The sequence below is a fragment of the Canis lupus genome, chromosome 7 (genome assembly GCF_011100685.1).
Source record: "Canis lupus familiaris isolate Mischka breed German Shepherd chromosome 7, alternate assembly UU_Cfam_GSD_1.0, whole genome shotgun sequence".
NCBI lineage: Eukaryota > Metazoa > Chordata > Mammalia > Carnivora > Canidae > Canis > Canis lupus.
The window spans coordinates 65,087,808-65,100,496 of record NC_049228.1 but is presented as its reverse complement, the minus strand read 5'-3'; the positions used below and the strand labels follow the sequence as shown (position 1 = coordinate 65,100,496).

Here is a 12,689-nt window from a genome sequence, read left to right as displayed (position 1 = left end):
ATAAACCATATGAACACCCTGCCTCTTTGCGTCTTGGGCTTGGGGCTGGAAACTGATGAGCAAGCTGGAGCAAATATCAAAGCAAAATGGTACCAGGAACAGACCTATGTGATTTGCACAGGCCAAAGGAACACTTACTTCTCTAGATCAAGAAGCCCCTCCTTTTGCTCTGAAGAAAAGTAGGTAAGTGAGGCTCTGTCTTTATGTCCTTGCAGAGCCTTCCCTCTTCATTTTCCATGCCAAACTCTGCTCTTGTCCACTGAGTCTTGACTGCCTTGCCCCTCACCTGTCACTGCGTCTGGGATTTGTCATCAGGGAGCTGCTGGTATTTAGAGTAGGGATAGCTCACGGAATAGGATGCCAAGAAACTTGCAGGATGTTGGCTGTGACCTCTACAAACTAAATGCTGGACTTGCCCTCTAGACACTGTCATAATGACACACTACCCATTCATGACCACTGTCCCGGGGGAGGGCATTGTGGCACCTGGTGCTGATTGACCATTTATTCTTCTTTCACCATACTCCACGAGCTCTCCCTGGTCCTCCCTGGTCATGGACCAGCTCTCCCTGGTCCTCCCTGGTCCCACCCTAATCCCCCAAGACCTGTCAGACTTCCACCTGTTCAGTTCACTGTGGTCCTTATTGTACTCTATGCCATAAGTGTCATGGGACAGAGAGTCTTATTCATGAAATTCTGATTCCATCATTTATTTGATGTATGCCTTAAAGAGTAGCAGTAGTCTTACTGTTTACTGAGCACTTAACTTTGTGCCGGTCCTTTTCACTCCTTGCATCCTTACAACAACCTTGCAAAGTAGGTGTTCTTGAGAAAGTAACAGCAAATCCTTCAGCTCAGAGGTTCAAGAATCACCTAGGTGTGGCCAGCAGAGTTGCCAGGAGACCTCAGGAAAAGGTGTGCTTTACCAGCCTGCTGTGGTCCCAGGTTTGGCTGCACCTGAGAGCAGGCTTACCTCCCTGTGGACACTAGGTTGTACCAGCTCACAGACCTATGCGTGACCCAGAAGGCCAGTCCTTTCATCTTATTATGCAATTCATGGCCCCAGGGCCCAGATTATTTCAGTGTGACCAGCCTGTGAGCCCATTTCCAGGGAGTTCTAGAATCAGTGGAAGGCTGTCTGCAAGTATGTCCTCTCATGGCCAGCTTGATGGTCACTCTGGGGTTGTCCTTATTTTAATATTTTCCTGGGCTTCCATTGCTAACCTTTTTGATTGATGTATTCTTCCATTGGCTATGTCCCATTTATTCATTTACTGAGTGCTTATTATGTGACTAGATACTGGGATAAAGATAGTGAAAGATCTTGGACCTAGTTCCTGCCTCCTGGAACTTACAACCAAGAAGGGGTGGGAGACACATTAAGATTTCACACACGAGGGATCCCTGGGTGGCGCAGCGGTTTGGCGCCTGCCTTTGGCCCAGGGCGTGATCCTGGAGACCCGGGATCGAATCCCACGTCGGGCTCCCAGTGCGTGGAGCCTGCTTCTCTCTCTGCCTCTCTCTCTCTCCATGTCTATCATAAATAAATAAATCTTTAAAAAAAAAAAAAAAAGATTTCACACACGATTAATTACCACTTTTAATTAAGGCTAAGGATATTCAATCAGGTGACTGCCAAATCTTCCTGGTTCAGAACTCATTCGGTTTCTTTAACATAATCTGACTTCTCTGTGCTTTTGTTTTAGAACTGTTCATGTTTATTTCATTCTGGAACGGTGATCTTATTTCCCAGTTCTGGGACTCCTTCGTATAGTAGCCAAGTACTTACCCTGTTTTGTAGATAGGACCACTGATCCTCAAGAATTTTTTTTTAAGATTTTATTTATTGACAAAGAGAGAACACAAGCAGGGGGAGGGGCGGGCAGAGGGAAAGGGAGAAGCAGACTCCCCTCTGAGCAGGGAGCCTGATGCAGAGCTGGATCCCAGGACCCTGAGAATATGACCTGAGCCAAAGGTAGACAGTCAACCATCTGAGCCACCCAGGAACTCTGTCTGATCCTCAAGAATTATGGTCTCAAACAGCAACTTTGGGCCAGAATGGGAATTTGAACCTAAGTCTGTCCATCTGTCCAACTCCAGAACTTTTGTGAGTCACCGTGGCCCACAGGCAAAACAAGTTCCATATTCACAGAAGGCCGTCTGTGAAGTGGAGCTTCTATGAAAACTGCCTCACAGAGATTAATAACTAAGACTCCTAGGGCAACTGACTATGCAAGGTCCAGCACGGCACCTCACACAAGGTGGTAGATGGGGCCAACTTGTCAAGGACCCCACATTTCATAAAAGTGTTGGGGGTCAATGAGAATTTGAGAGACTTGTAGTTTTTTGCGGGCGGAACACTTGCCTCTGAGCCTCTGCTTGTTCCTCTATACAATGGGCATCTCACATTACTACCTACCCATGTCGTTACTTTGAAGATCACTGTGTTGTATGCAAAGCTCGTGGGAGCACATTTTACCTTAAAACTACCTAGGAAGAGAGGACCCAGACTATGACTATGGCGTCCTTAGTAGACATATATGGCCCTCCACATCTTTGACATGTGGAGGAAATACTAGCTGGCAGCCAGGGTGCTGGGAGGAGGGCATCCATGACTGCCTAGGTCTCCTCGACTCCTGCTGGGAAGGCCCCGTGGGTTACAGGAGGGTATGTCACAGGGTTGGCATCACATCTAGCTGTTCTGCTGGCTGCCCCAGGGGAAGCAGCAGAGTGTTTGTGGGATCATAGGATGTAACGTTTTACAGCTTTGACATGAATAAACTCTCCTCCTTCAAACTTTATGAATAGGGAAACCAAGGTGCAATAAGGTTAATTTTCTATAACAAAAAATTATCAAGTCCATTGCAATGCCTGATAGAGAAAAGAACATATTTCTGTAGCATATTTTACTTACGTGCTCACATAAGAAATTATGAACACCATTTAGAATACTGTAATTTTAGCAGCAGGATGAAGCAGCACTTCTGTTTTTTAAATTTTTTGATGAGCAGACATTCTGTTAATGAATAACTGCCATTTAAAATTAGGATTATTTTTACTAATTATTGGGAAACTGCTATGCTCAAATAATAAAAGTATTTATACTAGTAAATTATATACCTCTATATTTTATAGTTCATGCCTGTATTAACTAATAGCTTTCTGCTGGAGTTCTCTGATTGGGACCAAATCATAAAATTTCAGGGGTGGAAAGGACTTCAGAGATGGCATGGCCTGGTCTCCTTGCTTCATAGCTCGGGCCCCTCAGGTATACGGGTGGACACTTAGCAGCACCAGAATCCGGTACCCCAAGCCACCTTAGCCTGCAGATTTTGTTCTTTCTGGTCACCATTTTTCTGTTGCTTATGCATGTGGACTGAGCCACAGGCGCCTGTTTATTCCAGACAAGTGTAAACTGTCCCCCCTACCCCTCTAAAAGGGGTGATATACAGCTCCAAGTCCACCACAAGGAAGTTTTAAAAACAGGAAACTCAGAAGTTCATCCAGTGTGTACTTGAACCTCTTTTACAAGGAAAGCATCTATCAGGATGGCCTTATCTCTTTCCGGTTCTGTTTTCTGGCTTCTCATGCTGCACTGGAGCTTCCCAGTTCTGGCTCCCACATCTGGGCTGGTCCTGCCTCCCACCCTGACCCCAAAGCTTTGTTCTTGGTTTTAAACTGAACTGAGCACTTACTTTGGCTCCTGACATCAGTTGACCAAAGCAGACAGACCAGTCTCACGAGAGGTTTTACCATTTATTTGTTCAGTTACTTAATCACTCATACATTTCTTCTGCCCGAGTCCCTAAGCAGTGTGCAGCTGTGGCACAGAGGAAGGTAGGTGTTCAGTGAATTCAGACGGAGGGATCAGGGAGTGCTCCCCAGAGACAACAGGTCTTCATTGAGATGTAGAAGTGTGAGGTCTTGGAGAAGTGGAAGAGGGTATTCCAGCCTCACGGTTGCCTTCTGAGGATGTAGAAGGTGGTCCGGCCCCTTGTGAACTTCTTGGGAGGCAGGATGGGGAAGATTCTCTATAATGCCTGGAACATTAAGAAAATTGGGTAAATTGCCATCCAGGGAGGGGCTCCCATTGCTAACCCACACTGCAGCAATGAGCCCTAGGTAGTGAGGGGAGTGGGTAGAGACAAGTGAGCTGTCCTGGGACACCAGGTCCTGAGATGTCACTGCCACAGGCCCATCACTCAGCTTGCCCCAGGTCGGTTTCATACAACGTGGAGCTTTGACTAGACCCTCTAAAGATCTGCACACTCTGTTCTCATCCCTGTCAATTTTGCTAATGTGGAAGCTGTAAGTCTGGTTGAACGAGGAGTTTATGAATGAGGCATGCTGTTCACACTTTCCATCCACCAACGATCAGCTGCTTCTAGAGCTCCTATCTGAATAATTATTCTCCATTCAATTTTTTAAAATTTGAGGGTTTTTTTTTTTTTTTAAAGTGCAGGTCTGATGACTGCAGTTTTATTTGATACATGGTTTCCTGGTGTGGGCTTAATCACCCCAGGGTTGACATGCAGTGTCTGGAGTCCTTTTACATGCCATCAGGTTTAGACTTCTAACAGTAGAATCATTCACCGTGATTTCTGGAGCTTCCACTTGAAGCAGACTGCCCTGGTTATTTAGCAAGTACCGTACTCTTCAAACTATTCTTTCCTGCCTTGATTCATAGGTAAAGATATTTGAGAAGAGAGCATATTTCCTTAAGGTTAGCTGATTAGATAGACCCACATGTGTGTGAACATGATAGTGGAAGGAATGCAAGCTGAAGCGTAAATGCTTATAGTATGCTGGGTGCTGTGCTAAGGGCCCTTATACATTTGCTCATAGAATCTTCTCAAGAGCCTCATAAAGTAGGTTCTGGGATTATCAGTTTGGATACGAGGTTGGGGCAGAGACTGGTGTAGCAGTAGTGGCTGAGTTAGAAGGGAGGGTGGGAGGGCGGGCAGGCCAACTCCAGGCTCTGTGAGGTGCTGTGTTCTCTGCTTTGGGGCAAACAGACCCCACAGGAGCAATTCCCAAAGCACTAATGCACAGCTGAGAGCCTAGTGTATTTTTTTTTTCACCATCATGCCCTGGGGCTCCACCTGCTAGCTCGGGACCAATGACCATTGGGTAACACTGCCTGGCAGTGGGCATCTGGGTATTGGTGGAGCTCTGTGTACGTGCAATAGGAGGGCTACCTCCTGGGGACCTAGTGGGTTTGGTGCTAGGTGGTGACTTTCCAAAGGCTTTGGAGGTTGTCAGTTTACACTGCAGGCTGGGCTCCTCCAAGGGTAAACCCCAGGCATCTTTGGGTGGAGTCTTGTGTGAAAGTAATCTGTCTTAATTCCCCCGGAACTATTTGTTGACTACAGAATAAGAGGGTCTATAGAGAGTGGGGAGGTGGTCACACAGTGCAGGTATCAACATGGTGGAGGCACCCTGATTCATGGTCCTGAAGTGCTGCTGCTCATGTCTCCCCAGCGCCTACCCAGCCATAGCCGGGTCACCTTTATACCTTCCTTCTCATTACACCACAGATGGAAAATGCTTCTCTTTGAGAAAGTGTGTCAAATAGTTACATTAGCACCAAACATGTCTTCACTTCACAAAAGCATTCGTGACAGGGCTTTTTTTTTTTTTTTTTTTAAATGCTTTCTTGCTTGCTAAAAATGTCATTTGACTTACAGAGTTCTCTCACATATAACACTTCAAGAAATCATCCGTTAGATAAAACAAGATGCGTCTAATAACTGTTCTTTGTTTCTGCTCTTCCAATTTAAGAATTCAGACTCTTGGCCTGTCTCATGAACCCACAGTGGCTCTGATGGGCATGGGGTGGGGGAAGGTGGAGTGCAGGGTGGGATACACTCAGACAATAGGATGCTCACTGACTGTTGCGGGGAGGCTGTAGATTTGGGGTGGTTCACAGAATGTCTAGGGAAGACAGAAAGCAGGATAGACAATGCAGCTGGAATAAACATGTGGCTGTGTTGGCTGTTGATGCCTCCACCCCACAATTGGCCATAGCTCAGTCCCTCGGGAAGTGTGGATCCCTTTCTTACCGCTGGCCCCCACAAACATGCTTTCTTGAATGAAGAAACTTTGTGTTTTCAAACAAGCCTGTAGTTTGTAAAGAAATAGAGGAAAATGGCAAAAAGAACAAAAAGACCTTGCATTTACCCAGATAAATAACCCATTCCAGCATTCATTCTTTCCTGAAGTTCTAAATTTTCCATTGGCTATCTTTCGGTTTCATCTTGAAGAACTTTATCTTCTTCCTTTACTATTTCTTGGAATATGGATCCATTGCTTCAAGTTTTTTTTATCTGAAAATGTCTTTGTTTCACTTTCATTTTGTATTTATTGGTTTTTTGTTTTTTGTTTTCAATTTTATCAAGAAGACAGTATCCATACATACCCAAATCCAGGTGAAAGCAGCCCCACCAGCCCTGCAGCCTCCCAGCCCTGTGCTTGAGACTGGTGCTGCTGGCACCCCTCGTTCCTGGCCCAGCCCCTTTGGCTCTCTCCAATGCTGGCTCCTCTGTGACTCATCCATGACTAGTGAGTGCTGAGTTGAGGAAAACAGGACCGAAGTCAGATGTGTGGGAGCCCTCACACCCTGAATGTCATTTTTCTTACTCTAGGTGTCTGACCTCTGCTGAAAGCCCCTTCATGCTTTTCTAGACTAATGAACCCAGAGACTAGGGCTTGGGCTCTACCCTCAGTTCTCCTCAAACCCATCTTGTGGCCTGTCTTGTTGGCCTTATTAGCAAAATGCCTGGCTTCTTCTTGCCTTTGGGACTTCTAGACTTGGTGTAGAGTTTGAAAAACTGGTCTTGCCCCTCATCCCATTGGAGCTTCTTATGGATGGAACTCAGACCTCCCCTCCAAGTCCCTTTCTCAGGCCACTTTCACAGTCCCTCTAATGCCCCACTTCAAGGTTCTACTAAGAGTCCACTTGTATTTCATGGTACCCTTAGACCTGTCATCGATAGCACCTAACAAACATTTTAACATCTCTGTTAAATTTGTCCTTAACCCTCCTTGAGGGTGTGGATTGTGTCTTAGTTCTCAAGGCATCACTTGCATTGCAGTGTGCATAGTAGACACTATTTGTTGAATGAATGAGTACAAACAGTATTTTTGAGGATCGTGTCTCTAGACCTTGGAGAATGGCTAATTTTATGCATATGTCACTCCCCCCCCCCCCCCGCCCCGAATGATGGCCAAACCCTTAACTTCAACAGGAGCAAGTACTCTCTTGAGTCCTCAGCCTGGCACCTCATACTTGTGGGCATCTTGATAGGAATGGCAGCATTGGATGGGTGGTCATGAGGAGGGGTCTGGATGGTACCAAGAGGATGATCTGTCATGGACCTCTGTACCCTGTTTTTCTGTAAATGACTGTCACATCCACAATGAAGGTTGTTAAGCCCCCCTGCGGGGGGCGGAGGGGTGTCAGGCTGCACGTAGGTGCAGGTGCTAAGCTTTAATTAGGTTCCCTCACCTGACCTACCCAGCCAGGTGACTCCCCAACATGTTAACTTCACCAGCACAAAGAATCACTCCTGCTGTGCTCCTTGAGTTGCTTATAAATACTAACGCCCTGAATGTTAAGAATGCCAAGGGCCTTTTTGCTGATGTCACACCTGGTGTGCCCAAGCTCCATCAGAATTTCCTGGCTTTCAGCTGGCTTGGTTTTCTAGCCTTTGATCAACATGTGATTTTTCCCTTTTGTGTATACTGCTTTTGCTTAAAGCAAGGGACATCTTTGAATTGATTTTTGCATGGAGTTCGAAGGGGTTGATTTTCCCAGAGCCAGTATTCCCCAAGCAGTGGGGAACTTTATTTTGTCACTGGTGCCCTTTTTGTGTTGGGTGAAGTGAAGCTCTTGCCTTGGTCTTTCTCACCACTCACTCATACTTTCACACACTCATGTGTGTTCTGGTCCTCGCTGTCTGGTCTTTCCTGGGGCCCAGTGTTGCCATGTCTAATGAGGTGCGTGTGTTGGGAAGATGTCAGGATTTACCAGCATGCTTAGATTGAAGGCTGGCTCCTACTAAGCATTAACAGAGGTGAGTTGTCATTCATAATGGCAAGCCTGTGGGCTGTGCTCAATGAGCGAGGGTGTAGAAGCTCCTCCTGGACATAAGGGCATTGCCACTTCTCAGTGTATCCCCAGGCTGGCTCAGTAAGGACACTAGACACAGAAGATTTGCCATGTGACGTCACACTGTTTCACGTGAGTTCAGTGGTAAGGAGCACACTTCAGCTCCAAAGATAGACCTTTAGAGCCAGAAGAAATTTGGAGATTATTCAGTCCTGTGGTTTTCAGACTTTTTTTTTGCTGAAGAAACCATTCCTCCAATACAAATTTACACAGAATGCCATAAATAAAATGGCTAACTGCAGAGTTATTCCAGAAAAGTGGGTGGGAATGAGAAGCCCACTCATTTTCACTCCATCCTTCATGGTCCCAGTAGGAAAACCACAGTCCTCCATCCCTGCCTTTGGTGCTTGTGGGCATCTGAAGCCAAGGACGTAGGTTGCGTGGGATAGAGCTGGTGCTCAGGCCGAACCCTCAGTCTTAGCAAATTAATTAGCTTTGCTGGTTCCAGGCCTACTCGTCTATAAAACTGGCTGTGATGTCAGCCTCAAGAGTTTTGAGAGTATTAAGTGAAGTGTCATGTATGAAAGCTCTGAGCACTCTGCCAGGCTGTACATAGTAGGTATTCCTCAAACGTTCCCTTTGGTTCCATTTTTGTCCAGTCACAGAGCTATTTCATTGTTCTTTCTAAGTTTGCCCCAACACAGCAAATCAGTCCGATTCATAATGAGTTAGCCAGCATGGTGTTTCTGCAGACACGAGAGATTCATCTTCAGATCTGCTTTTATCTGGTCTTTATTTTCCTCAGTGGTATGTGCATATTTTAAAAAATCTAGGATGTATGTAAAAATGAAGGTCATTTCTCGAGCCTTACCTCCTGAACAAAACCTTCATTAACACTTTGGTCTATTTCCTTCCAGTCTTTTTTTGCCCCCTTACCCCTAGTGCATGTGCTTGTATGGAATATGAAGAGATGATTGTTTTGTTTTGATCTTTCTTGCTGGTGGGAAGAAGCTTTGCCAAATCCCACCTTTCAAAACAAGCTATTGGAAGCTGGTCACTGAAAAGAGGAACAGATGTTGCCCGTCTTTTTCACTATAACTGTAACATCAAACCTTCCCATAGCTGTAAACACTCTTCTCAGATTAAGCTTGTAAATTATACTATTTTCTGGGAAGAGTCCCAGCCTTAAACCAGCTCCTCTTCTCTCAACCAGCAGTTTGCCAAGGCTCAACTGAGTCTCTTTGCCTTTTATCCACATGAGTCACTGCCTTCTCTTTTCTAGTGTGGATCTGTGGTTTGGCTTGGCAACCCTTTGCTTACAAAATACATTGCAAGCAAGTTTCCCGACTCTCTTAAGTAGGCAGACCCCGTTTGCTAAACAGCTCTTCCGCACCTCTACCTAAGACCACTGCCCCCTCCTCTTGCACTCAGCCTTGTCCTCTGGGACAAGGAGCTGTGCCGTCACCGTGGGACCAGGAGCTGCAAAGCAATTTATGGGTTCAGAAGTAGAGGGCGGGGAGAAGTTGTAAAAGGAACATCTTAGGAGTGAGAATCTTAGGGTCCTGAGAAGGAAAAAGAGGTTCAGAGAGGGAGGTAGAAATAATGCAAACCTGACCCTCCTTAAAATGTTGCTGAAGGTCAGCCCCAAACCAGGAAACTCAGAGTCCACTTTTTTCCTATTTCTTTGCCCTCTTACGCCCTCTGACCTGTTATTCCTACAACCATGGCTCTTGCTTTATTGTGGGGCTAGTTTAGTGATATTATAGGCTAAAAGAGCATTGTGTGGGCCTAATCTCCATTTGTAACATCGTGTCAGTAGGAAAATGCATTTTGAGTTACAGACGGCCAACTCAAAAGCTTTGGAACATAACCCACTGGAGTGAGAGACTGCCCACATTGTATTGAGGTCAGTCCTAGGGCTGTCTCTGCATACGGGGACTAACCCGTGCCCAGATGCACTTTATTTCTTGAAACATACAGACATCAGTGGGTATTTCTTTATATAGGGATCCAACCAGAAGAAAGTAGCAGTTAACCCAGTTAACTTGTGACTCAGGGTTAATGTAAAATAACCAGGCTGTATGATTCCAGCTTGATGATGTGTGTGTAGAAAAGGACCCATTCAGATAACCAGACCTGAGTGATAGTGACTGAGTTCACTTACTACGGATGTATCCACGACTGTGTCATGAAGAAAATGGCCTCTCAGTACAGCACGAAGTAGGAGCATGTTTTAAAATAGCAGTGTCCAGGGGCGCCTGAGTGGCTCATTCAGTTAAGTGTTGGACTCTTGATTTCGGCTCAGGTCATGATCTCAGAGTTGTGAGCTCAAGCCCCTCATTGGCTCCTTGCTCAGCAAGGAGTCTGCTTGATGTCCTCTCACTCTCCCTCTGCCCTGCTCCCCACTCACGTGCATGCTCTTTCAAATAAATATCAAAAAAATAAAATAGCAGTGCCCACATGGTATTTGTTGATGTCCTTCTTAGCTTTCAGCATGGGGGCATTTCAGATGAGGTCATCCTCTTGGGTCCATTTCCCAAGTGTTGATCATTTTGTGACACAGAAAATGGCTTTTTCTGAGAGGGGGCCTCAAAGCCTAAATACCCCCTGCCACCCCCTCTTCTTCCCTTCCCACTATCCCCCAGAACATCTCTTCGTGGTGGGAAATTATGCATTCGCAAGTTGTGTTTCTTTCCTCACACCAACCATGTTCCCACACAAAGACAGACTCTGTAATGATCTCATGGATGAATCATCCCGTTATCCGGCTGTTGATAGGAGCTGCCTTTAGACAAAGATTTTGGTGTAAGCTATATTAAGGCCCCTTCATTGTCTGCCAGTTACCCTTGGGGGGATGGCTTATCGATGGAGTGCTGTAGACTAAAAGCTGCTTTGATGTCACTTTTTCCTGTCAGCCCTGAGCTTTGTTCCACTGACTGAACTGTGTAACGTTCTGCTCTGGTACAAGTAAGCAGCCCCAATCCAAGATGGCAGCTGTGTTGTATCTGAAGAGGCGAGAAATAGGACTTCATAAACTATGATAAATGCTTGCTTATATCACTGAGTTCCAGTAGATGCATAATCTCTTAATTAAAATTAGCTCACAAGTGGTATTTCCTAATCCAGCTTGCAAGCTTTGCTCTCTGCAGCAAATCTGTTTTTTGAAAGATCTGGAAATCCTATTAATATTTAACTGGCTTTAAATTATTTATGTATCAAAGCGTTTGACCTATTGTTGTCCCTTAAAGAGCAAGAGCCCAGTGGTGCTTCCGGCTGGCATTACGAGGTCTCAAGTTTACAGCACCATTAAATGATCTCAGGTGGAAGGCAGGCCATCTTGGAAGCTGAAAGCCCTGGAAACTAGTTAATGGATTATGCACACACAGGTCCATCTACTTACCAGGTGTTAAGTATTTAAATGTTACCTTTTTTTTATTAGTAATATTGGTTCGCTAATTACGTGCTCCTTTAGGAAAAGATCTTACCTTGAACTTCTTGTTATCTAATACAGCATCTTGTTTAATCAATTCCATGCATTATAGCTCTGTGAGCAGAAAAGGTAATGAAAGATCATTCTGCCTGTTACATGGGATGAAATCAGGATTTGGTGGTTGTGTGGTTAACAGCGACCTAGGTAATCCCCTTTGGGCACCAGGATATCTAGATTGGCCATCTGCTCTGACCAGATGATTCCACAACTTCAAAATCATGTGTATTTGCTCTTTGCTGTGGGAGCCGAAACTAAGACAGGTCCAGGGAGTTTCCGACCACCAAGTCACAGGCTTTCAAGGAGAGCTATATTCAGTGAATTGTGGGGCAGTCCTATGAAGAATAGAGTTCCACTCCACAAAGAACCAGCCTGTGTTTCTGCCCCTTTAAATAAGGGTATAATTGCTGCTTGGCTATCTCCCCAAATGCATTCTCATCCCCTCCTCCATCTTCTGTGAGCCCCTGCACTGTCCCCCCCCCTTAAACATCTCATATCCACCCCCATTGGCCAGACTTTGTAAGAAAACCTTTGTGCTGGGTTTTCAAAGTGTGTCTGTTGCTTACAGCTTCTGCAAGAGAACCTTGAATAGATGAGAAATGAACTCTTGGAGCTAAGTAGGTCTGAGCTATAGCGTCACCCGGGCCTGTGGAAGAGAAGAAAACAGACCCTTGCATTGTCCGTGGTTCCTGACCACTGGTTCTCTTAGTGCCTCTGTCCAAATGAGATCCTTCCCTGTGACGCGGCTAACCATGTTCATCTCTGAGTGCAAGCTACAGCGTGTAAACCGCAATGCACACAAGTTTGGACAGTATCCACATATGGTATTTGAACTTGCCTCCATTCCATTTTTAGGAGGAGGTGGAACTTAAATAAATTAATATTTGGATGCTACATGTATCTGGGGAAAAAAAAATCTTCCAGGCTTTTCAAAGAAACTGGAAAGTCCAATTTCTGTCTGCTTTCAATTACTTACAGCTGCAGTTCCACAGTACCCAGTTCTGTCTCCTGGTCTCGAAGGGTTAATGTTGGCTTTGGTGCCAAGCAGATATTTCTGTTTTCATACACCATTTTAATGAGAATTCAGAACAA

At 45.4% G+C, this 12,689-nt stretch overlaps 1 protein-coding gene across 3 annotated transcripts in view; it reads left to right on the top strand.

Annotated features, from left to right (window-relative positions):
* CABLES1 (Cdk5 and Abl enzyme substrate 1) overlaps nt 1-12,689 on the top strand; it is a 65,504-nt gene that overhangs the window by 24,564 nt on the left and 28,251 nt on the right. The window lies entirely within an intron of this gene.